Source organism: Silene latifolia, chromosome Y, assembly GCF_048544455.1.
Source record: "Silene latifolia isolate original U9 population chromosome Y, ASM4854445v1, whole genome shotgun sequence".
NCBI classification, from domain to species: domain Eukaryota; kingdom Viridiplantae; phylum Streptophyta; class Magnoliopsida; order Caryophyllales; family Caryophyllaceae; genus Silene; species Silene latifolia.
In genome coordinates, this window is record NC_133538.1 from 3644960 (window position 1) to 3672692 (window position 27733).

The 27733-nt window shown below is 37.4% G+C and overlaps 1 non-coding gene across 1 annotated transcript; it reads right to left on the bottom strand.

Moving 5' to 3' along the window:
• Nucleotides 1-10196: 10196 nt before the first annotated feature.
• LOC141634601 (small nucleolar RNA R71) lies at nucleotides 10197-10303 on the bottom strand. The gene has a single exon (XR_012539328.1). It is a non-coding gene; the product is annotated as a small nucleolar RNA R71 (small nucleolar RNA).
• Nucleotides 10304-27733: the final 17430 nt, after the last annotated feature.

Consider the following 27733-nt stretch of genomic DNA (forward strand, 5'->3'; position numbering starts at 1 on the left):
TTAATTCGGTTTGGGGAGGTTTGATCATAGGTGACCATATTTTAATGGAAAAATGCATCATCTAGTGTAGTTTAGATTGCATTCAAGTGTTATATATGTCATCTAGATTTGCATTTAGTTAGAGCATGCATTCATTCATATCATATCATTGCATTTGTACTTTAAATTCCATAAAACTTTAAAAAGTCCAAAAACATGTATTTCTTTTTCATTCCTACTCCTACATGTACATTGAGGATAATGTCCAAAATAAAGTGGGGGATGAGAATTTATATTACATAAAAATTGAAAATTTTCGAAAAAAAACTCAAAAATATGTTCTCTAATTTCATAAAAACAAAATCCATAAAAATTTGAAAAATTGCAAAAATCAAAAACATGTTCTTTCCTTTATAGTGTAGAATTGTATATATTTTATATATTTATTTGTTTGTTTGTCACTCTTATCACATTGGGTCGACTATGCCACATTCGAGGCATGAAGAAATAAAAGACCGCATGGTATGATCTTTCCAAATCTTCTTCCTCCTTTTTATATGTTAATGACAACGTGGCTAAATTTTGATTGATGCGGTATGAACCAATGTGTTGTTAGGAGTTTGCATTTAGTTTATATGGCATAATAGTTGATAGAAGCATATGCATTAGAGTTGAATATATGTTACTTGCATCATGACATGTAGTTTCATGGTTAGAAAATTTTTGTGAAAATGCCTATTTGGGGAGCTTGACAAGTGTATATAAGGCCCTTGTAGATAATTTTTCTCCTTGAGACTTTGTTTGCTAGAATACCTTCAAGAAACCCTAGGATGTGTCATGCTAGTATCTTTTGACCCATGGACTAAGGCCTAGTCAAGATTACCTTGTGGTGTGATGACTCCTTGGCTACCGTTTATTCCAAGGTGATCTTTGAAGCCATACAACCGTTCTTACCCTTCTGTCATCATCTTTTGTCAACAAAAAGGGAATGGGCACAATAATCTCCAATTTGAGTTCAAAAACAAAATGAAAAATTAAAATGTTTGCAAATTGCATCAATGAAAAGAGGAGCGAAAATAGACTCTTATGCTTTAACAAAAGTACCCTTGCTACAAAATGGGGTTACTTTGAAAAATGTTCAAAAATGCAAAATTGCAAATTTGCCAAGTATCAAAAATGTCAAACATCAAAGAAATGGCAAGAAAATTATTCTCAAATCTCAAATACCATAAGAAATTGGGGGGAAAAACAAATCAAAATGCAAACTACAATTATGAAACTCAAAGCATATCAATCCCTTTTATCCATTGATGAATCCTTTCTTTGTTGCATGGTGAAGAGGGAACGACCCTTATTCTTGTCTAGGCAAGAGGGGGGAATTCCGCGATCCTACAATGTTTCTAACACCATAGGGAGCATACTCTTGACAGAAGCATTTAGCGATTGAGGACAAAAGTACCCTAGTTTGACACAACTTGGAGGTGATTTGTGAAGGAAATGTAGATCTTTATACATAAACATATTCATATATGATTTAATTTAATTTGTCATAAAATTAAACATGGATTTTATGCATGCAAACAAATGATAAAATAGAGGAAAAATCATGTTCTTACATTGGTGATTTCGGTTTTATGGGCACAAAAGAAATCTCCTTTTCTTTTGTTCTTGAGCTTTCCCTTAATGGAAGAACCAAGATCCAAGTGTAGGATCTCTCCCTAAGCTTTATACCCAAGGCTTTCTCTTATTAGAATTAATATTATAGGAACTAGTACAATATTAATTTAGTAGAAAATTGACCCAAAAATATTTTAAACACTTCAATATTTCGGTTTATATGAGAGGAAGATGGAAGCTATTTTTCTCTCTAAAAACTCTTATTTTAGATGAGTGGAAGAATGAATGATGATGCCACAAATGAATGTAGTGTATATGAAAAATATATGGCAAAACCCTTTTGTTTTTCCCTTGTGAAAAACCGGGCAAGGAAGTGGAGGGAAGAAAAATAGAGCCAATGCATGAACTAGTTTGCCTTCACAATGCAAACTAGGGTTGCATGGCTACTAAAGTAAGTAATCATTGGGTTTTCATATTAATTAAACAAACACAATATTAGCTCAATACTCCTCCAATTTTCGGCACTTTTGATAACATGGATTCCATGTTATTTTTGTCAATTGTCAATATGTCACATGTCACATGTTACATAAATTTGTTATGTATTTTTAACATATTAAACATCAACGTATTAATAAAAATACGTCACATGCAAAAATCGACTTAGTAATTTCATAATTACTTGTACCAAATCATTTTACCATTTATAAATTACAACAGTTTGTATTTATAATAATTCATTCAAATTCAATTGTTTCTATAAACAATAATTTCATTCGAGTAATGATACGATTCAATTACTCAGATCGTATCTCATAAAATCACATTTTAATATGATACGTAAATTTTACTTCCAAAATCATCCGTCAATTTTCAAATAATTTAATTAACTTGTAACATTATACGATTAATTAAATAATCAATTAAGAGTGTTGCCCTATAGGTATGACCTAGGGGGTCAACTGATCACCACCGTCGCACGACAGTAATGTCAAACTCTAGTCAGCCAATCATTACCGATATATGTTGACCATTGACGAGAACAAAATTACTTCCCAATTGTATTCTTTATAATGAGATTTTAAACACGTGATCATCATGATCAACGGTCGTGATCGCATTATTGTCGGAGGACACATATTCCAACAATCTCCCACTTGTCCTCGACAAGTATGCGTCACCAATTCTCTTGTCCTATTACTATCTCCCACTCAATGCAAGGTGTCTTTCAGGTCGTACTTGCAAGTGATCATATCAAGAGTGGTTTCCTCGATCTGGAGAATAACTGATTGACCGGACTTATCTATTATAGATACTTTCCGAGCGTGGCCACGCATTTCCAGTTCATTACTCCTCGAGTGGCCCTAAGATATTGTTATAACCCTGACTAGGGGTGGATAATTCCTATCGCACTCATTCCCTTCGACTAGCCACAGCCATCATAACCCAAAATATGCCCATTTGACCCCATTTACGAAGGTCGTAGTAACACAAATCAAAGTTAATCTGAAACTGTGCCATCTTAGGCGAATAGTCTTTAGTCAAAAGAATCGACTCATTTGAATACTATAGTAGCTCTCGCCACGACCAGGCTATATAAATTTGCCAGAACTCTATAAGCGGTCATTAGGCCCGACAAAATGTTCCTAACAGTCTGCCTATGTGATCGACTAGTCATCTCACATGACTCTATGGCACTTGAACTTGCCATCAATCGCATCACACTCTAGTCACTTCGAGACGTCACCTCATACAAGTAACTATGGGCAAATACAATGTTAATCCATGTTCACTTTAACGGGGTTCAATTGTCTCCACAACCCGTTTGGATATAATAATGTACAAGGTGAGTTAATAATAACTCAAACGACAAATGTCGACATCACACTCGGGTAGTCAATATCATATTACAACCTTGTGATGTATATCGTAAGTGTAAACACTCATTGATTGCAATAGAAGTTTAACATGCCATGTGTCCATATGTTCAAACTTCTTAAACTTGCAATTTCCTTTACATTCATGTTCTCTCTCATAGCATGAATCTTACCAAGTACACATCAAGGTTCCCGACCTTGGTTTTGGTTCTTTAACTTGAAAGAACTTTCTTATCGATTATCTCATAACGAACGAATTTGTGATGAATGATATAACTTGTACTGATCAAGTACTCCATCCACACACAATGCACTAGGTATATGTTTTGTAGATTCTTGTAACAATTTGTCAAGATTATTAGCCTAGCACTTCTCACAAGTCCTAGCTTAACTAGGAAAGATTAGTTTTGAATAACCTCTTATTCAACTAAGCATCTTTCCAAAACATCTTATTTCTCTTTCTAGGCTTGAAAGATTTGGGATTCTCATAAATCATTACATGTGCTCGGACTTTCTATAATATGTGCAACCCCTTATCACATAATGGAGTATTCCGTCAAACACCGAAATCGCTCATCGGATTCTACTTGAGAATTCATGACGTTTCTATTATAGCTTACCAATCAATCATCATGCTCTTATGCATATGATTCATAATTGGACATGTACATGATCATTCTAATGGCGGAAACATTAGTTACTAATAATCATGAGATCAACCGTTCATAGATTCAATGAATGACCATGACTGCTAATGGCAATTCCATTTTCATCTACATGAATAACCTATGTGAATGTTGATACGATGTGCATCTCTTAATACTAATCCAATATCCCTTGATGTAATTGGATTTATCATTGTCCATTTTCATCCAGAATTGAAAACTCAAATGCTTCTTTATGAAAGAAGGTATTAGCTCGTCATTCTTTAATGAGTGATGAGTCGTAAACATTCAAAGGATGATAGCTCCCACTAAATTCCATGTCTTCACATGAGAATTTCCTAACTCCCACTCAATTTCACACATTTCGAAATTGACTTCTCAATCGAAACTTTATCAAGAATTGAAATATAAATTGCATTGCCAAGTTATTAGGATAAAACCATATATGTTCCCATCATATCCTTTCAAAATACCTATTTTGAAGTGGTCTCATCTTAACCGTACGGAAAGAGATTTTAAATCTCCAACACACTCATGTCATAATGATGTGTAGTAATGTCATTATTGAAATATAAACAATATCTAGAATACGTCCATCGCAAATACCCTTTTGGAAGGAGGTTCAACCATTTCATAGTGAGGTTAAGCAATGACATTTGCGTGGTTAAAACTTTGGCCATTGAAGATATCGGTATATCAATCTTTGCAACTCGATCATAACTAATATGTTACTATGATTCATTTAGGCTCTTAAGTAAATCTCAAGGTTGAAACTATTGGTCAAAAATTTCATAAACTTAGTCAAAAACTTATTAAGACTTTTCATTAGTCATTTTTCTTCCAAAACTTTCTTTTGGTGTCCTCACGTATTTATCTCAAGAATATGTTCTTTCGATTACTTCATTTGGTCTCTTTAGTCATATAGAACTTAATTGAGACCATAGATCTCATCTATTCGGTATACTATGTAAATAGATATACCTTTATTCAAATCATTCTCTCTTGCGTAGATCTTCATTTACTCAAGTACACAATTTTATCTTGCCTTGTGTGTTGTGTCTTCATTTTTCTCCCACTCTATCTTTAGAATAAATACACTATAGATTCAAAGATAGCATATGAGACACAAATTAATGATGTTGAAGTATAAGGAGAACTATCTCATAGATAGACTAATAGTTATTGATTTTATATGTGTACTTGGTGATTGACATTCCTTTAAGAGAGTTCATAGACTCAAAAATCGCTTTATAAATGATCATACACAAGCCTTAAGCATGTGGACATATAATGAAACCCGTCATTATATTTGTCTATTAGATCACTTTAAGTGAATAATCTTATGTTCCTAAGAGCAAGCATTTAAAAATGAAATTTTAGAACATAAAGGATAAATGATAAAACGGGTGACTTGGGTTGCAAACCAAGTCACCATCATCCAAAATACAAATCATTATCCAAAATACTTTTCCATGTCGAACACAGAAACTTAAAGTTCTAAAAATCCAAAACATAATTTAAAATAAGACAATGAAAATCAAAGCTCCATAAAAGCTATCCATAGCTTCTCCATGGTTTCTTATGCTTGCTTTTCCTTTCCCTTGTCTTTGCTTGGTGGAGTCCCTATTTACAATAAAAAGGGAGATACATTATCACAACTTTGCATCATATTACCATAGTTGAATTAGAAACATAAAAGAAGGATAGTCATTTACCTACTGGAGTAATCTTTCCAGCCTTAATATCACCAAGGTATTTGGAACAATTTCTTTTCCAATGTCCCATACCATTACAATAATGGCATTTATCAAGAGGACCCTTCTTGATCTTTGAGGTGCTAGCTTCACAAGTCTTAGCTTTGGTGAATGTGGGAGCTTGCTTCTTGCCCTTTCTCCCATTCTTCTTGAACTTCCCCTTACTCTTAGTGCTTATGTTAAGCACATCCTTGGGTGGGTTCACATTTAACCGCATGTCCCTTTCGGCTTGCACAAGTAACTTATGCAATTCCTCAAGAGACACATCCTTGTCTTGCATGTTAAAATTCACCCGGAATTGAACATACGCTTTCACTTTAGACAAGGAGTGTAGAATCCTATCTACAATGAGTTCTTTGGGGATTTCAACCTTTTGAATTTTCAAGGTCTCGATAAGCTCCAATAGTTTGAGCACATGAGGGCTAACCTTTTGGCCCTCTTTGAAGTCGAGATCAAAGAATGCCGCGGCCGCCTCATATTGGACGATCCGCGGAGTTTGTGAAAACATGGTCACAAGTTTGGAGTAAATCTCATTAGCATTGCCCATTTTAAAGGCTCTCCTTTGGAGGTCTGCCTCCATCGCAAATATCAAGACATTTTTTATTGCGGCGGACTCCTTTTGGTAAGCCTCATATGCTTCCCTAGTGGCCGCGGTGGACCTAGTGGAGGGTTCGGGTGGAGAGGCCTCGGTAAGGTAATGAAGCTTGTCGTCACCTTCGGCGGCTAATTTGAGTTGGGCATCCCAATCGGAGAAATTTGACCCATTCTTTTCAAGTTTACATCGATCCATAAAGGATCGGAGCCATGACGAACTAGCGAGAGGTGTGGCATTAGGAGTTGGTGTTGGTGTTGCCATTTGTTATGAAAATGAAGTGGTCTACAAAACAAAATATAAGGAGTAAAACAAATGTCGTTTTAATAATAATACTCGTAAAAATGTATGATTTAAACAAGTTTTATGCATTTTTCTAGTGACCTCTACCCAACTAGATAAATGATTCCAAGACCCAAATTCATATTAACTTGGGCACGGTGTGGCCGATGAAACCCTTATCAATATAACTCGGTGGATTAACGTTTAATCGATTCTACTTTTAGAACTCTTGGTCGATAATATTACAATTAACATATATCTTTAGCCCAAAACACTTCCAACAAGGGGACGGTGTGGCCGATAAAACCCTTATCGAAAAACTTTTGTTGAGTTCAATCCAAATTTCGAATAAATGTGTCCATGATCCAAACCCATATTTAACTTGGGCACGTTGTGGCCGATGAAACCCTTATCAATATGAATTCGGTGGATAGACATTTATCACCCACTTCCCCTACATAACAAGGTTTGTACCCCGGTGTGGCCGAGTGCACTCCCTCACGAAATAGGTTTTCATGGTATCTACTCTTTGGTAAGGCTATGTCTCAATTAATTGTTTTAGCGAGAGGTCATGTCAATTTATTATCTATCACGTTTTAAGTGAACTAAAGCGGTGAACTACGATAATTCTAATAGACACGGTCGATGAACTCGATAAGAAGATAATGCATGTTTTAGTTATGGCGATTTAGCGATGCATGCGACATAAAATAAAATGCAAGCATAAAAAAATAAATAAATCCTAGTATGGCCTTTCCTAAAATAGAAAAACTATTTAACTATTACATATTCGGAAACCAACTCCATTGGTCCCTTGAACTTCAGTTGGGGCACGCATCTCGAGGTAACACCGTCTTTATGTATCGCCATTCTTGAAGAAATCCGTCTTTGGGAACTCCGAGATAAATAAAATTACATAATAAATTACATAATTTCCTATTATACATTTGTAACTTAAAATAAAATTGATGTGACCATAATTGGCGCATATTTAGCCCCCGAATTAGCCTTGTTCCCATGCTTTTTAGTGCTTATTTGGGTTATTTCTTATCTTTAGTTCTTTGTTTTGCATATTCTTTGAGATTTTGATCCCTTGGTAGGAAAGGAGTAAGAATCTTGCATTTTCATGGCAAAACGGGACTAAATTGATCGAATTCAATGACCAAGCATCAAGGAGAGACAAGATTAGAAGGCCTTTGTACATATCATAGTAGAAGAGCAATGTTGAGAAAGGATCCTTGAGTCCCCAAGGAAATCCCCAAGGAATTTATGAAGAAAAGGGAAGAACAGAAGAAGATTTGTTCTTTGACACAATCCGAGCCGATTGTCACCAATCCGTCCGTCCCGGCCAAGACAATCCGAGCGGCTTTGCCACAATCCGCTCGGATTCCCCCTCCACAATCCGCCTGGATTCCCCTCAATCCGCTCGGATTCCAACGCTGAAATCCGCCCGTCCCGACCCTATTCCGCCCGGATTCTAGCACAAAGACGGATTGTCTTCTCCAAGCTACGAAGAAAGAAGCCCTTCTCTCGGAAAATACCGGCTCCTCCTTGCTCAACTTAAAAAGTGTAATTACTAGTTTAGCCCTTAGTTAACCCTAATGCATCCTCCCTAATTTCCACTATAAATACCCCATTAGTCTAATTAGAGGAGCATGTTCTTCTTATCAATAATTAGTGTAGTTAATATCAATCAAATCTCTCTTTAATATTGTAATCAAGTATTAATCAAGTTTTAATCCAAGTTTTAGTTCTTTAATCTCTCTTTTGTTCATCCTTTATTTTGGGTAATTGAAGATTATTTGGGTTATTGTTGGGAGATTGACAACCTCTCAATCAAGCATTCAAGTACTTCTATTATTCTTGCTTTGTTATTGGAATCATTAGTAGGTATAATCTCTTAATCCCTTTTTTAATTATTGTTAATTACTTTCATTTATTCATCATGTTTCATATTGTTGGTATGATTGACAACCTTGCTAGCATGATCAACATGATAATGAGTGAGTAGTCTCTTAGCTAGGGTTAATGGGTGATTAGGGGAAACCAACATGGGGAATGATTCATGCTTAAATTAATATGCTTTCATGTTTTGTTTGCTTGCTTGTTTTGATCTCAACTCATGCACATGTTATATTTGATGAAATGCTAAGCCTATGAATCCTTGCATTTACTATCATCTCCTATCTTTTCAATGAGACTTGTAAGATATAACCCAACTCGAGTCTCATTAGACCATGCATGTTGTTGAGTAGGGAAGATTAAGTCGACTTGTAGGTGTTGTACAATCTAATCGATTCGGCTCCGGGACCCAAACTTTCCTAGGATTGTAAGATATAACCCAACTCAATCCATCACAACAATAATTGCTTGCTTATAATTGAGAACATGTTTGTATGATCATATCCCATGATTCCCCTATGATCCCATGACACCCTAGTGCCTTTAATCAATTGTTTACACCCCTTTAATTCATCTTGCTTGTTTATTTTCATTGCTATTTTAGTTTAGTAACCTTCTACATCAACCTAATTTGTGACACCCCTTAGACACCACTAGTTACAATATAAATCTCATTTCAACTCCCGTCCCTTGGGATCCGACCTTTACTTGCCTCTTTACTAATTGTAGAGTTGTTTGTGGAGCTATAAATTGTGTTTTGATTCGACCGTGACCAACGACCACATCTTAATTTGTGAACACTTAGCGGGATCGCATCAAAAATGGCGCCGTTGCCGGGGACGGTGTTTGTTTGATTTAGATTTCTTTTTATTGTCATTAGTTGTGTCTTTCTTCGCCTTGAGGAAGTAAAACTCCTCAAGGTTTGTTCTAATCATTTTCGAGTTGTTTGATATTTTGCATGTCTAGAAGGTTACAAGGTGATTTGTTACCTTTTGACCGTGAAATCGAAAGAACCTTGACGAACAATAGGAGAGTTGTTAGGAGGAATTTTAGAGGTATTAGTGAAGTTGTTCAACCCACTAGTGAGTTTGTCAATCCTTTCGCAATAGAAGGAGAAGAAAACCCATTACACAATACCCCACAAAATCCACCTACAATGCAAAAATTCTCGTCACACTCCGTACCCACCGAGGAGAATCTACCAAATGGTACTCCTACACCGCAACATCTAACCGGAAATTTTATTGCCAAGTCCGCCTTCATCCAATTAGTTGAGAGGAGCCAATTCGGGGGGATGCCTAGTGAGGACCCTCATTCTCATATGGAAACCTTTTGCGACTATTGTGATGCTATCTCTCAAACGGGCGTGACTCAAGACCAAATTAGATGGGTCTTATTTCCTTTTTCCTTAATCGGCACCGCGAAGCAATGGTTGAAGGGCCTTGATAAGGCCACCCTTGGAATAGATTCTTGGAAGAAGTTGGCTCTAGCTTTCTACAAAAAATTCTACCCACCGGAAAAGACTAACATGCTAAGAGCTCAAATTACGAGTTTTAAGCAAAGGGATGAAGAGTCTTTGTATGAAGCTTGGGAGCGGTTCAAGGGAATTTGTCGCTCATGTCCTCACCATGGACTTAGCGAATGGTTTTTGGTGCAACAATTTTGGAATGGCTTATATGAAGATTCTAGGAACATTCTCAAAATGGGATCAAATGGAATGTTCACCGAAGTTGATGACAATCAAACATGGAACAAGATTGAGGAAATGGCGGTCCATAACTCACAATATAGTAGACCTCGCAAGGCTACTAGAGGAGGAAAGAATGAAGTAGACTCCGTTACTCAATTGGGTGCTCAACTTAGTGCTCACATTGACACAATCAACTTGAAGTTTGAACAAGCTATGGCTAGACTTGAGGAAAACTCAAAATCATCGAATCATCATGTTAATGCCATGACGGCATCCTCATCAATCCCAAGTGGGATATGTGAGAATTGTGGAACTTTGGGACATGACCAAGGTGAATGTAGGGGAACAAATGAACAAGTGAATGCTTTCCAAGCATACAAGAGTGGTACCCCTTATTCCAACTTTTACAATGAAAACACCAAATTCCATCCAAATCTCTCATACAAAAGCCAAAATGTTCAAAACCCTCAAACAACATACACTCCACCACCCATGAGAAACCAAAATCAAAGACCCTTTTACAATCAAAACCAAGGTTACCAAAATCAAAATCCATACAATCACCAAAATGACCAAGGTTTTGATGTCCAAAAAGCGGTCCTCCAAATGCAAAAGAATCAACAAGAATTTTTCACTCAAATGCAAAAAGATAGCCAAGCAAAGGAAACCACCATCAACAACATTCTAGCTCACACCAAGATGTTGGAAACACAATTGTAACACCTCGTAATTTCGGACCGTTATTATATTGCGGAAGTAATTTATTAATCAAGTTGAATTTAATATTAATGTATTTGAAGTAATAATAATTCAATGAAGTATAATTCTATTATATTTTGAAGTAAAGTATTTATTTTGATAGTTTCGAAATGTTTAGAAATAGTTTAAACCACGTAAAAACCTTTTATTTCGAAATAAGGGTATATCGGGGAAAATGGCAATTCTTGTGAAAATTGGGCAAACGATTTTGGAAATGGGTCATATGAGTACTCAATCTTCTTGTAAGCTCGTGTTTAAGCACTTTGGCATTGTCGGAATTTGCATTTGACAAACGGTTCTAATTATCATCGAAACGAGCCAAAACCGACTAATGAAATTCCGCCAAATATCCGTCTCCTCTTCTTCTTGGGTGGCACACCTTTTTTCCCCTCCTTCCCATTTCTTCCAAGGGTTTCCTTTGTTCTTGTTTTGTTCCTCTTGACCACCGAAAATCCACAAAAAAATCAAATAAACTTACAATCGTAATTTCATCATAACTTCTTCGTTTCTAGTCCGATTTTCGCAAAATTTATATTTTCGGAATCCTCTCTTCAAGATCTACATCCTAGTATGTTTTAATTTCAGTTTTCATTATGTCGATTTAAGATGATTTTGGGCATAATTTCGGTTTTAATAGTTATTATTGTGTTTTTGTTGTTTTTAATAGGTGAAGATTATGAGGATGATATAGGGGACTCCTATATAGTAGAGGATGATGGGTAGCTACTGTTTTTAGGGTTTTCTCAAGGGTTATTTTGCCTTTTTCTAGCTTAAGGTAACATATTTCGAGTTACTCGACGAATAAATGTCACATTCTTTGTTTTCTTGTGTGATTTTGCGAATGTTATTTGAGTGGTTTATTTCACATGAATATGTGGGTTAAATTCATGTCTTTTGTAAGTATAAGTTCACATATTAGTATGGAAATGATATGGGAATGATTAATTGATGCTTAAAACGATGTTAAAATGAACAAAAATGGAGAAACAGAGGGTTTGGGGTGGCGGCCCAGTTGGCCCGGCAGGCCCGGCAGGCCATTGCAGGCCCACGGCAGCCCTGGGTTGGCCCGGGTCGGCCCGTTGCATGTTTTCGCGATTTTGCATGCGTTGTTCGTCGTTTCGGGTTTATTAATGTTATATTTAGTATAAGTAACATATGGGTAATCTTATGAAATGAATAATGTTAGTAGTAAATATAATGTTGATGGTAAAAGCATGCTTATATTGGTAGTTTGCACATGTTAGGATAGGTTATGATATGAAATTGTAATGAATAGGCTTGAAATGAATTTTATAGCGATAATTGCAATGTTTGGATGATTATGCCGAAAACTGAGCCCTTGGTCCCTTTGACTGAATCGATGTCAGTCAATTGTGTGATTGGTCAGCCGCGATTGAACCCGCACATGTCGCAGTGGTCAGGGTTGCGGTAAAAATTCGGTTGGATGAAATTTTTGTGTGAAATGGATAATTGGCCTTATTCTTGTTTTAGGCCATTTATTATGTTTTTATTTCACATGTGTTGTTGGTTGATTTGAATGGTTTCTTATATTGTAGAAACGACCTAGATTCCCGAAACCTTTAATATTGTTAATATTGCTTGAAATGGAATTGGTATTGAATACTTCTTGCAGGTTGTTGTGTTTGTCATAGATAGGCCTTTATAGTCTTTGACGAGTGTATGTTCACTGCTCAATAGCCTTTGTGTTCCTGACTTGGTGGGTTTATATCCAAGTTGGGGCATGACCTCGTTACTTATTTTGAGGGTAAGTGGTCAGCTTAAGTACTAGCCAACCCTTTGGTGGACTCCTTAGGGTACTCACATGGTTTTAAAAAAATTGTGGGTCTTGGGTGCGGTGGTGTGTATCCGCATGTCTAGGTCTGCGCAGATTTAGTACTAGGGTTGTGTTGTGTCTTGGCCATGTTTTGTTAGAACCTCTGAGCCAGGATACCGGTTCGATTACCTTCCCTACCTCGTGGCATAGACTCGAGTTACAGAGTGACTATTGACCGTGCTAAGAACTTATGCCTGTCTTTGATATATTGTCCATTCTTGTTTGATGATTCTATGAATCATAGAAGGTGAGATGCAAGCCGGCTATGGTTGATAGAGTTTGGATTCCTGGATGTTATGTGATTCACATGATAGTGTAGTATGAGTCGGTCTAGTATTCACATGCTAGGACTATGTGTTGTTATATTGTTGTTCACATGATAAGCACGATTGTCTAGCATCTATATGCTAAGGCTATGTGTGATTCGTATTCATATTCTTATGTTTACATGTTATATTAATTATGACATTTCGTGGCTGGGAGAACTCGGAGTTACTCCCCACTGACTGTGGCTTTCGTATTTGTATAAAATGCGATTGACAGGTAGGTGATGCATATATGGGGTACATGGACGAGCTAGCGAGCAAAGTAACCTTGGAACCTAGATTGGTTTTATTTTATTGTGACCCTTAAACACTTTTTATGTCACATACATTTTAGGGACATATGTCTCCCTCTTTACATTTGGTTGTATAATTTGCTATTCGCGACTTTAGCGATGGTTATGTTGTGAAACTTCTAGTTAGACCTTGTATGTTTGACACCTTCCAATTTGGATATCTTTATAACAGGTTCAGGTTTTAAAAATTACAGGTTTTTACCCAAATGAACCTATTACAAACATATCCATGCAGTTTTATTCTAGAATTAAGTGTTTACTTTTCCGCGATATATGAGGGTGTCACAGTTGGTATCAGAGCATATTTGCTCCCGACGCACGTTTGTGCACCCCAATATAAATAATTTGACCTTAAAATAACAAACTTGAGAGATGGGTAGGATGGGTAGACTTAGGACCTTATGTTGTAGTCTCTTTGTGAATGCTCTTTGTTAGGTACTAACATGTTTGTTGATTGTCATTTTATAATTGTTGTGCCCTTGGATCAATAACTGTGAACTTATCAACGTGAAGATCAAGACATGGTGCCTATTGCCATAAATTGAAGGTTTGTTCAACTTTGAAGAATGCTTCTACTTCCTCGAAGATGTTTCTCATTCTTTGTGTACCTTGCCCTGTTCTTTACTTCTTAATGCTTATCTCTTCTTCTAAATCCTCTTTTCTTTCTCCTTGTGAGTCACTCTTGTATTTCCTAACTTGTCCTTTGTTCCTTGCTTATCTTTACTTAACGCCTTTTGATAGCACTATTTCTTTTGAGAAATGTTGACCTTGGTTGGAAATTATGACCTTTTAGGAGATAGTTTGTGTTTGACCCTTAATCCTGGTTTTGAGAGGATGTGATGTTAGAAAGACTTAGGTAAGGTGATGAGACATACTTAGTGATTCTTATACCTAGTTCCTGGACAAAGTGAGTATAATTGATTGGTGGATTCTTTGTGTTAGGAATGAGTTGCCTATGTGATTAAAGTTATATAACTTGGCTTTATTGTTTATGTTTGGGATTCGAAAGCTTAGTGGGTTGAGCGTCGTCGCCTTAGGAGTAAACATGAGATAAGTTTAGGATATGAATTTGGAAGAAAACCCATTTTTAGATGTTAACAATCCCGTATAGATTGGTGATGTGATTTGATGTTAGTTGTTCCTTGAGAACTTTGTTGAGAAATCTTTGTCAATTCGTTCTTTGGTGTTTAAAACATTGAGGTTGTGTCGAGTGCTTGAGATAAAGAGATGCTTTTATACTTGAGTGGTAGATTTGCTTTAGGGAAATCCTAATATGTGATAAGATAGGTGGAAGAAGTATCTAACCGATTTATCACCCCTTAAGCGAGCGTTTATTTTACCTTGACCCTTGTTTTGGGATTTTGTCGTTTTGTTATGAAGGTACAATACCCTAATAGACGTGACCTTGTTAGAGAGAACCTTAAGTTTTAGGAAGCGTATGGATTAAGCCTTAAAATCCTCTTTCATACCAATAATCGTTTTCCTCCCTTTCGTTCATATCTTGGTTGGATTTGATTCTAAGTATAAAAGTTTACTCGTTATTTCCTTGTCTTGAATACCTCCCTAATTCTAATATCTCTTACTGGTTGTTAACTAGTTATCTTTATTATTCGACTCTTTTAGTCTCACACCCTGACATGTTGCTTTAGTTTCCATGTTGTCTAAATTCCCTTTCTCCTCGATCATAAGCGTTACCGTTCATACCTCCTTTCCTCGCTTCATCTTGCTCCTCCCTTAGGTTTGATGCTAGTGACCTATAAAAACTCTATCTTTGACATCCTTGCTGACCTTACTTCAATTCTTACCCTATGAAATTCATCGTGGCTCTTTTGATTAGTTAAGTTTGAATCCTTTTAGCATACTTGTATCTATGATGTCTAATAAGTCACTTTTCTATTCGTACAATTTCTAAACAATTTAAACTATCATTTTTGTTTCGGTGTTAAAAGTTTATGTTACTTTTGTAAAACCTTATCTATTATAAGAATTTGGAAAATGAAAATTTGATTTAATTCTATAATTGTTCCTTTAGTATAAACTCATTTATCATGATTTTAATTGCTAAACCCGATATTTCTTTAAATTTTATCCAATTTCTATTAACCTTGAACTATTTATGATCTCTTTGTCAAAGTTTAAGATTTCATTTTTTTAAATTTGATTCCCTTTCGAGTTTACAAGTGAAACCTTTATTTCTATTTTGACTTTCTGCAAAAGAAAAATTTGAGTAGATTACCTTTCTCTTATTTTGATTTTAACGTTGATCGGATGTTAGAACTAGTTATTAGAGACGTTTGATAACTTGTTCTATGCTTGTCGGCGAATAGTTTTTGTTTTAAATTTGTCTCTGACTTGGAAAGTTAGCGTTCTTGTGTGCACGACAAGAGCAATTCCGTTCCATGAATGAGACTTCTATTTCCATGGATTTTGTGATGGCTTTACCCAGGACTTCCACTGGGAAGAATGCTGTTTAGGTGGTTGTGGACCGATTGACTAAGTGTGCTCGGTTTATTCCCATCAAAGAGACCTGAATATTAGAAGTTCTAGCTCGTGTCTATGTGGATGAGGTAGTGCGCTATCATGGGGTTCCTAAAGATATAGTTTCAGATCGGGACCCTCGATTTTGTTCTCGTTTAACTGCATTACGAGGCCTTGGGTAGTAAAATATTGATGAGCACTGCTTTTCACGCCGCCACTGATGGTCAAACCGAGAGAACAATTCAAACTTTAGAGGATCTTCTTCGTGCCTGTGCCTTAGATTTCCAAACTTCCTGGGAGAAATGTTTACCTCTGGTTGAGTTCTCTTACAACAACAGCTATCAAGCCTCCATTAAAATGGCACCATATGAAGCTCTGTACGGTAGAAAATGCCGTACTCCAGTCTGTTGGGATCAAACCCAAAATGTTCCAATGTTAGGACCTGATTTGGTGACCGAGTCCATTGAACAAGTTAAAATCATTCGGGAGCGGATGAAAGCCGCTCAGGACCGTCAAAAATCATATGCTGATGTCCGTCGTCGACCACTTTCTTTTGAGGTTGATGATCAAGTATTCCTTAAAGTGTCACCTATGAAAGGGGTGAAACGGTTTGGCGTAAAAGGGAAGCTGAGCCCTAAATATATTGGACCTTTCCGGGGTGATTGAAAAGGATTGGTCCTGCTGCTTACCGTTTAGAATTGCCCTCAAATCTGAGCAAGGTTCACAATGTCTTCCATGTTTCTCAGTTAAGGAAGTACATTAGTGACCCTAGCCATATCATCCAAGAAGAGATTCCTGAATTGGAGCCTAACTTGGCGGTTGAAGAAAGGCCAATCCGGATTCTCGAAAAAGCCAACAAGCAACTTAGGAGCAAAGTTGTACCTCTAGTCCGTGTTCTTTGGCGTTGTGGTAATGTCGAAGAAGAGACTTGGGAGACTGAAGCTTCTATGTTAACTAAATATCCTGAATTATTCTCGTAAGGTATTCCTTTTTCTTACTCTTTTTCCGCGTTACTAGGCCGTATTTAATCATAATTAGTAAAGATATTATTCTTATTATAGAACTTTGAACTAAAATTTTGAAAATGCTTTTATGATTTTAATGGTTTTAACATTAATGAGTGTTAAATCTCGTTATTGGTGACGTCCTAATAATGGGTTTTCTCATTTATTGGTGTAGAAATATTTTTATATCTTGATATGAAATGTGGATGTTTTTGTCTGATCAACAAGAGTATCACCGTTTCATTGAAAAGATACCTATATTTTTCTTATGATTATATTTTTAAGATGTTGTTTACTATAATTTCTCCTTCAAAGTTTCGAGGACGAAACTTTTTAAAAGGAGGGGTGATTGTAACACCCCGTAATTTCGGACGGTTATTATATTGCGGAAGTAATTTATTAATCAAGTTGAATTTAATATTAATGTATTTGAAGTAATAATAATTCAATGAAGTATAATTATATTATATTTTGAAGTAAAGTATTTATTTTGATAGTTTCGAAATGTTTAGAAATAGTTTAAACCACGTAAAAACCTTTTATTTCGAAATAAGGGTATATCGGGGAAAATGGCAATTCTTGTGAAAATTGGGCAAACGATTTTGGAAATGGGTCATATGAGTACTCAATCTTCTTGTAAGCTCGTGTTTAAGCACTTTGGCATTGTCGGAATTTGCATTTGACAAACGGTTCTAATTATCATCGAAACGAGCCAAAACCGACTAATGAAATTCCGCCAAATATCCGTCTCCTCTTCTTCTTGGGTGGCACACCTTTTTTCTCCTCCTTCCCATTTCTTCCAAGGGTTTCCTTTGTTCTTGTTTTGTTCCTCTTGACCACCGAAAATCCACAAAAAAATCAAATAAACTTACAATCGTAATTTCATCATAACTTCTTCGTTTCTAGTCCGATTTTCGCAAAATTTATATTTTCGGAATCCTCTCTTCAAGATCTACATCCTAGTATGTTTTAATTTCAGTTTTCATTATGTCGATTTAAGATGATTTTGGGCATAATTTCGGTTTTAATAGTTATTATTTTGTTTTTGTTGTTTTTAATAGGTGAAGATTATGAGGATGATATAGGGGACTCCTATATAGTAGAGGATGCTGGGTAGCTACTGTTTTTAGGGTTTTCTCAAGGGTTATTTTGCCTTTTTCTAGCTTAAGGTAACATATTTCGAGTTACTCGACGAATAAATGTCACATTCTTTGTTTTCTTGTGTGATTTTGCGAATGTTATTTAAGTGGTTTATTTCACATGAATATGTGGGTTAAATTCATGTCTTTTGTAAGTATAAGTTCACATATTAGTATGAAAATGATATGGGAATGATTAATTGATGCTTAAAACGATGTTAAAATGAACAAAAATGGAGAAACGGAGGGTTTGGGGTGGCGGCCCAGTTGGCCCGTGCAGGCCCACGGCAGCCCTGGGTTGGCCCGGGTCGGCCCGTTGCGTGTTTTCGTGATTTTGCATGCGTTGTTCGTCATTTCGGGTTTATTAATGTTATATTTAGTATAAGTAACATATGGGTAATCTTATGAAATGAATAATGTTAGTAGTAAATATAATGTTGATGGTAAAAGCATGCTTATATTGGTAGTTTGCACATGTTAGGATAGGTTATGATATGAAATTGTAATGAATAGGCTTGAAATGAATTTTATAGCGATAATTGCAATGTTTGGATGATTATGCCGAAAATCGAGCCCTTGGTCCCTTTGATCAATCGATGTCGACCAATTGTGTGATTGGTCACCACGATTGAACCCGTGCACTGTCCGTAGGGGGTTGCGGTAAAAATTCATTGGATGAAATTTTTGTGTGAAAATGGATAATTGGCCTTATTCTTGTTTTAGGCCATTTATTATGTTTTTATTTCACATGTGTTGTTGGTTGATTTGAATGGTTTCTTATATTGTAGAAACGGCCCTAGATTCCCTGAAACCTTTAATATTGTTAATATTGCTTGAAATGGAATTGGTATTGAATACTTCTTGCAGGTTGTTGTGTTTGTCATAGATAGGCCTTTATAGTCTTTGACGAGTGTATGTTCACTGCTCAATAGCCTTTGTGTTCCTGACTTGGTGGGTTTATATCCAAGTTGGGGCATGACCTCGTTACTTATTTTGAGGGTAAGTGGTCAGCTTAAGTACTAGCCAACCCTTTGGTTAACTCCTTAGGGTACTCACATGGTTTTAAAAAAATTGTGGGTCTTGGGTGCGGTGGTGTGTATCCGCATGTCTAGGTCTGCGCAGATTTAGTACTAGGGTTGTGTTGTGTCTTGGCCATGTTTTGATAGAACCTCTGAGCCAGGATACCGGTTCGATTACCTTCCCTACCTCGTGGCATAGACTCGAGTTACAGAGTGACTATTGACCGTGCTAAGAACTTATGCCTGTCTTTGATATATTGTCCTTTCTTGTTTGATGATTCTATGAATCATAGAAGGTGAGATGCAAGCCGGCTATGGTTGATAGAGTTTGGATTCCTGGATGTTATGTGATTCACATGATAGTGTAGTATGAGTCGGTCTAGTATTGACATGCTAGGACTATGTGTTGTTATATTGTTGTTCACATGATAAGCACGATTGTCTAGCATCTATATGATAAGGCTATGTATGATTCGTATTCATATTCTTATGTTTACATGTTATATTAATTATGACATTTCGTGGCTGGGAGAACTCGGAGTTACTCCCCACTGACTGTGGCTTTCGTATTTGTATAAAATGCGATTGACAGGTAGGTGATGCATATACGGGGTACATGGACGAGCTAGCGAGCAAAGTAACCTTGGAACCTAGATTGGTTTTATTTTATTGTGACCCTTAAACACTTTTTATGTCACATACATTTTAGGGACATATGTCTCCCTCTTTACATTTGGTTGTATAATTTGCAATTCGCGACTTTAGCGATGGTTATGTTGTGAAACTTCTAGTTAGACCTTGTATGTTTGACACCTTCCAATTTGGATATCTTTATTATAGGTTCAGGTTTTAAAAATTACAGGTTTTTACCCAAATGAACCTATTACAAACATATCCATGCAGTTTTATTCTAAAATTACGTGTTTACTTTTCCGCGATATATGAGGGTGTCGCACAATTGACTCAACTAGCATCTTCAAGCTCACAAAGACAAAAGGGGCAATTACCACCTCAAAGTAATCCCCCTAGACATGAAACGGTTAGTGCCATTCATTTGAGAAGTGGTACAAGGTATGAAGCACCGAAGAAGCAAGTTGAGGATGAAATTGTGGAAGCTAGTGAAAAGGAAGAAATTGTGCAAAACTCCAAAGATGGAGAATCGTCAAAAGAAGAAAGTTCAAAGAAAAATGAAGACAAGGCCAAGGAGAAGGAGCCCATTGTGATTAGACTTCCTTTTCTAAGTCGTCAAGCCAAGCCCAAATTTGATGATCAACTTGGAAAATTCATGGAAATTGTGAAGAATTTAGAAGTCTCAATTCCTTTCACGGAATTAATCAATCACGTGCCGGCCTATGCGAAATACATGAAAGATATCCTCACAAAGAAGAAGTCGATCCGGAAGCTTGAGACTATCGCCTTCACTAAGGTGAGTAGTGCAATACTTCAAGGGAGTTCACCTCCAAAGTTAAAGGATCCGGGAAGCTTCTTAATACCGTGTACCATTGGCAACACAACGATCAACAAAGCCTTATGTGATCTAGGGGCTAGTGTGAGTGTCATGCCGTACTCGGTGAGTAAAAGGTTGGGGATGGGAGAGCTTAAATGCACCAATATCACACTCCAAATGGCCGATAGATCGACGAAGACACCGTTAGGGATATGGGAAGATGTCCCCGTGCGAATTGGGAAGTTTTTCATCCCGGTGGACTTTGTCATTGTTGATATGGAGGAAGATTCCAACATTCCAATCATCCTAGGAAGACCTTTCCTACACACCGCCGGTGCGGTGATTGATGTGAAACATGGTGAGCTCACTCTAGAAGTGGGAGATGAAAGCATAACTTTTAATCTTGACAAGACCATGAGAGCTCCTCGTTTGTATGAACCATGTTTCATGATTGATCATTATAGCCGAAAGGATGAAAGGAAGAAATCGGAACTCCAATGGAAGAAGAAAATTGAAGATGCTCCATTCAAAGAACAAGTGAATTGTGACAAGGAGAGCTTGCAAAGCTCATCAAAATCAACCAAGGAAGAAGAGGATGGCCTCATTGGCCAAGAGAAGAAATTGGGAGAATTGTCTCCATCTAAGCAAGAAATTTTCAATGATCAACTCAATGAAGTTTGTGGTCTTTGGGACGACGAATTTGAAGGGATTTTTAATCCCTACATTGGTAATGCCATCGATCAAGACCAACAACAAGGGCCAAGGTCTATTGAGAACCTCTACCATGATAATGAACAAGCTTTTGATTACTTATTCAAGGTGTTGAGCAACATCAACAACACCTTGGACATGCCCCCTTGACATCTCATCAAGAATGAGAGTTTGGTGGAGTCCTCCCTAAACCACCACTTGTAAATATTTCTAACTCCCTAACTTACATTTCAATTCTTGTATTGCATTTTTGTCATCTTTGGATTTTTATTTACTTTGATCAAAATAATTGTCATGTTTGAGAGAATGTGAGGGAGGGACTAACGATTTCAATTGATGTGTAGTGCTTTTAGCTTAGTGTGGGGATGGCAATTGCCTAGGCTATCCATGCCTTAGTAGTGCCCCCACAATGACGAACACAAGACTTGAAGAAATAATGAAAGAACGGTATGGGAAATGCAGTGTGCACGGATGGAACTGAATCCGTGTACACAGGGGAAGAATCCGAGCGGATTCCCGAGAATCCGCCCGTCTCGAAAGAATCCGAGCGTATTGCGTAAAAGACGCCCGTCTGAATCGAGCTGAATTTTGAAAATTTCTTGATCGTGATCAATCCGGCGTCCTGTGAAGAATCCGCCCGTCTTGAAGAATCCGTCCGTCCTGTAAGAAAGACGTCCGTCTTTGCAGCTGAGGAAAACAAGCAAAATTTTCTGGACTTAAATCCGTCCGTCTTCAAGCAAATCCGCCCGTCCCATGTTCAGCAAATCCGAGCGGATTGTCACAAATCCGCCCGTCTTTAGGCGAGTTTTGCAAAGTCCAGAAGGAGCAGAATCCGCACGGATTAGGCAGAATCCGCACGGATTGCCCCTGCAGATTCGAAAATTTCGGTCTCTTTAAAACCCCTCCCACTTTCATTCATTCATTCATTCATTCATTCATAAACACTACCCACAACATCAAAACCCTCATCCTCTCTATCACAAAAACAAAAACCCTCAACAACATTCACCAAAATCATATCAAACCATCCTTCCAATAACAAATTAATCACTCCTTCCTCAACAAAAATCAAAACCAAGCACAAAAATCTTCAACCTTTGAGTCGATTTTTGTTTTCATAAAGGCAAAGCCTTTCACCTTCAAATCGATTTGGGCATACTACAAATTGAAGATTTTTCATTCTTTTCTTGGTTAGTTCATCAATGGCAAGGACTAAGGGAGCAACAAAGGCAACAAAGGCACCAAAGGCTAAGGCACTCTCACAAAGGAAAAAGGCTCTTCAAACAAACAAAGCATTGGCTATGGTGGTAGCAACACCAAACATGGAAGTGCAACAACAACAACAAACTTCTATGGGAGCAACAACACCTTCCACTCCGGTAATTGATCAACTTTTGCATTATCCGGAGGTAACTTTTATTTCCGATACCCATAGAAATACCTTTGTCAAGTTTGCTATGAAGTCATTACAATCCACCAAATTCATATGTGAAGATACCTTAGAAAAATTGGGTGTTCTTGAGCAAACAAAAGCCTTTTTCAATGCCATGGGGTTGAAGAAATTGTTTGAAACAAGGGAATTGACATACCCCTCCCTTACCTTGGAATTTTTAAGTTCTTTGAAAGTCACCAAAGTTGAGAATAAGGAGAATCTCGAGTTTCGTCTAGCTAATGTTAGTAGACGCATTACCTTTAGGGAATTGGGTGAAATTTTGGGTCTTAGTGATGAACCGAGTTATTTTAAGAGTTATGGAAAGTATGACCCCGAACCTCTTTGGGAGGCAATCTCCGGGAAGAAATTTGAGGATTTTCATGCGAGTCGTGCTCTTTTGGTCCACCATCCGGGCATAAGAGTATGGCACAAGGTCGTGGGTAACACCATAATTGCTAGGAAAGATACCAACCATTTCACAAGACTTGATTTTATTCTCCTTGAATCGGCTTTGAATATCGGAAGAGTACACACCAAGCCTTACAATTCTTTAAGGCTCTTGGTAGATAAATGGCTCAACATTGATTGTGGGAAGAAGGGCACGACCTTTATTGTCAATGGCGGCCTAGTCACACTCCTAGCTAAGCACTTTGATCCTAACTTCAATAAGGATAACAAGTACAAAGCAAAGGAGGGTGGCCATCTTGTTGATATGCATACTATGATTCACAAGTTCAAGTGGGTTGCCCATAACCCCCCTTGACACTAAGTATGGATGGCTCACTAGTGAGGCTAGATCGTTCACCTTGCCTTCGAAGATTTGCCGTCTAAGCGTCCACCGGACCAATTATCTACTTCCCCTTTCCAAAGAGGCCGAGTATATCATTCAACAACAAAAGGGTGATCTTGAAATGCCCTCCTCTTCCATTGTCATACCACCTTACCCCTTTAAGTATGAAGAGTTCAAACCGGAAGGAGTTGAAGTTGGGAAAGACTATGTGACTCTTCTCATGCAAGCAATGCACAAGCAAGCCTATGAAGATCGGAAAAATGCCTACTTGGCTCAATATCCACCCCTCCTACATTTAGCTAGGCAAGGACTACTTGATCCATCATGTCCTTTGCCTAGTTGGGCGGATAGAGAAGCCTTATTTCCGGGTGCATCTAGGGTCGTTTTGGGTGACAATGAGGTTGTTGGAAATGATGAAGAAGTTGATGATAATATTGAGGAAGAAGCAAGTGAAGAAGAAAAGGATGGTGAAGATGATGATGAGGAAGATGAGGAAGAAAGTGAAGAAGCAAATGACAAGGAAAGTGGTAATGTGACCACTTCTCATGAGGCAAGTGATGGTGATAGCATGATGGAAGATTAGCAAGCCTTGGAGACTCCTACCCTCTCATGGTTTGTCTATTTCTCTCTTTGTATTTTATTTCATTTTGATCATTGTTGAAGTAGTCCTAGCCCCATTAGAGGACTCACACCTCGGTACCATTGAGGTGTTCTCATTCTATTGTTCCCATTTTCAAAATCCAAAATGACAAATTTGTTTCATGCATAGCATAGTGTGTGCATGAACTATACCCATCCTTGGACATTAGCAATAGTGTCTCACTCGGTTTGGGGAAGTTAATGCATACACAACGGGAGGTAATCTAATTTATCCTCTCCGTCATAACAAAAACCATGCATCATGTAGTGTAGCTTAGTATAGATTGCATTTAGTATAGAAATCATGCATCATCTTTGCATAATTTCCATCATTTTGGCCATTGAGGACAATGCCCATATTAGTGTGGGGATGGGAATTCTAACATTTAACTCTTATTCAAAAATCCAAAAAAATTGAAAAATTTCAAAAATCATAAAAATTTGAAAATTGAAAACCCAAAAACATGTTTATTTCCTTTTGTAGTCTTGTATATATTGTCTTGTATATATTGTATTTGTTCTATCCTTGTTCACATTGATTGACTACGCCACATCCGAGACATGAGGATATTGATGACCGCATGGTATGATCTTTCCAATCTCCTTTTTCCTCTTTATGTTAATGACTATGTGGCTTTATTTTGATTGATGCGGTATAACAATGTGAATTTAGGACTTGCATTTAGTTTATATGTCATATTAGTTGATAGAATCACTTGCATTAGGATGTTTATATTAGTTGCATCATGGCATGTAGTTGCATGTTAGAAATGTTTTGAAAAATGCCTATTTAGGAACTTTGACAAGAGCAACTAAGCCATTACAAATACTTGTTCAACTTAAGACTTTGCCTACTAGAATGGTTGTAAAACACCCTAGATAGTGTCATACTAGTGTCTTTTGACCCATGACCCAAGGCCTAGTCAAGGGTTTGCATGTGAGTCACCTATCCAACCCCGTGATGCGATGTGGACTTGGTTAACTTATCTAGGTGACCTTGTTTGACCTTGTGGTAAGGCAACCCAAAAATATTTTCTATCAATAAGCTTGAAGTGCTCATTTCAAATAAATTTTGTCATGTGGAAGTAATGTAATGCCAAGGAAACCTCAAATGTTATGAATTGTTGAAAGTTGAGAAAGTTAAGTTGTTCTGATGGAGCCGTACCACTTCGATGTGCTTTGGTGTGGGATCCATTGAATTAGGCCCCCATACGGTTGTGAATTCGGCCGCCCAGAGACAGAGTGACTATCACCCCGAAAAGCTATTGTCTAGAGGTTAACAGGTTGCCTAATAAGCGATTGGCGAAAGCAAAGGACACTAGCCCGGAAGGGACAAACCCCATCTTAAATTTTTGAAATGTGAAAGTGAAATGAGGACAATTTTGAATACTAGTCATATCCACCCGTTGTGAATAAAGATTTGAGAATTTCATTCCCAAAAAGCCTTTTGTCAAGCCACTTGGTCGAGCTTGGGACGATCCATGACCTTTACTTTTGTAGAGAATTCGAGACTTGTCATGTTATATGCTACTAGCATCATAGGGATCATCATTCCACCACCATCCGATCGCTCTTGACGAAAGCATTTGGAAATTGAGGACGAAAGTAGTCTAGTTTAACACCATTTGGAGGTGATTTAGTGCCATCCTCTTAGACTCAGTAATTTGTTGAACTAGTATTTGTGAAGGATTACATGCTCTTAAATTTGTTCCTCTTTAGTGCCTCCGCCACTTGATGAGGGAGTGGCTATTCTTTTTGTAGATGCATCCATTATGTGTTTTTGTGTGCTTAAAGTTTGGATGTGTCGCCATTTTGGCAAGACCCACCTTGCCTTGCAAGAAGGCATCCTACCTCATGGTTGTCTTGTTGTGAGTTGAAGGGGCGGAGTGAGACCCGCTAATTGTCTCATATCGGCTATATTATTAGGATAGGTTATTATTGGTCCTAGTCTTTGTCACCTCTTTACTCGGGACGAGCAAAGGTTCGGTTTTGGGATATTTGATGTGACCATAATTGGCGCATATTTAGCCCCCGAATTAGTCTTGTTCCCATGCTTTTTAGTGCTTATTTGGGTCATTTCTTATCTTTAGTTCTTTGTTTTGCATATTCTTTGAGATTTTGATCCCTTGGTAGGAAAGGAGTAAGAATCTTGCATTTTCATGGCAAAACGAGACTAAATTGATCGAATTCAAGGACCAAGCATCAAGGAGAGACAAGATTAGAAGGCCTTTGTACATATCATAGTAGAAGAGCAATGTTGAGAAAGGATCCTTGAGTCCCCAAGGAAATCCCCAAGGAATTTATGAAGAAAAGGGAAGAAAAGAAGAAGATTTATTGCTGACTGACAATCCGAGCGGATTGTCACCAATCCGTCCGTCCCGCAGGCAGAAGACAATCCGAGCGGCTTTGCCACAATCCGCTTGATTCCCCTCCACAATCCGCCCGGATTCCCCTCAATCCGCTCGGATTCCAACGCCAGAATCCGCCCGTCCCGACCCTATTCCGCCCGGATTCTAGCACAGCACGGATTGTCTTCTCCAAGCTACGAAGAAAGAAACCCTTCTCTCAGAAAATACCAACTCCTCCTTGCTCAACTTAAAAAGTGTAATTACTAGTTTAGCCCTTAGTTAACCCTAATGCATCCTCCCTAATTTCCACTATAAATACCCCATTAGTCTAATTAGAGGAGCATGTTCTTCTTATCAATAATTAGTGTAGTTAATATCAATCAAATCTCTCTTTAATATTGTAATCAAGTATTAATCAAGTATTAATCCAAGTTTTAGTTCTTTAATCTCTCTTTTGTTCATCCTTTATTTTGGGTAATTGAAGATTATTTGGGTTATTGTTGGGAGATTGACAACCTCTCAATCAAGCATTCAAGTACTTCTATTATTCTTGCTTTGTTATTGGAATCATTAGTAGGTATAATCTCTTAATCCCTTTTTTAATTATTGTTAATTACTTTCATTTATTCATCATGTTTCATATTGTTGGTATGATTGACAACCTTGCTAGCATGATCAACATGATAATGAGTGAGTAGTCTCTTAGCTAGGGTTAATGGGTGATTAGGGGAAACCAACATGGGGAATGATTCATGCTTAAATTAATATGCTTTCATGTTTTGTTTGCTTGCTTGTTTTGATCTCAACTCATGCACATGTTATATTTGATGAAATGCTAAGCCTATGAATCCTTGCATTTACTATTATCTCCTATCTTTTCAATGAGACTTGTAAGATATAACCCAACTCGAGTCTCATTAGACCATGCATGTTGTTGAGTAGGGAAGATTAAGTCGACTTGTAGGTGTTGTACAATCTAATCGATTCGGCTCCGGGACCCAAACTTTCCTAGGATTGTAAGATATAACCCAACTCAATCCATCACAACAATAATTGCTTGCTTATAATTTGAGAACATGTTTGTATGATCATATCCCATGATTCCCCTATGATCCCATGACACCCTAGTGCCTTTAATCAATTGTTTACACCCCTT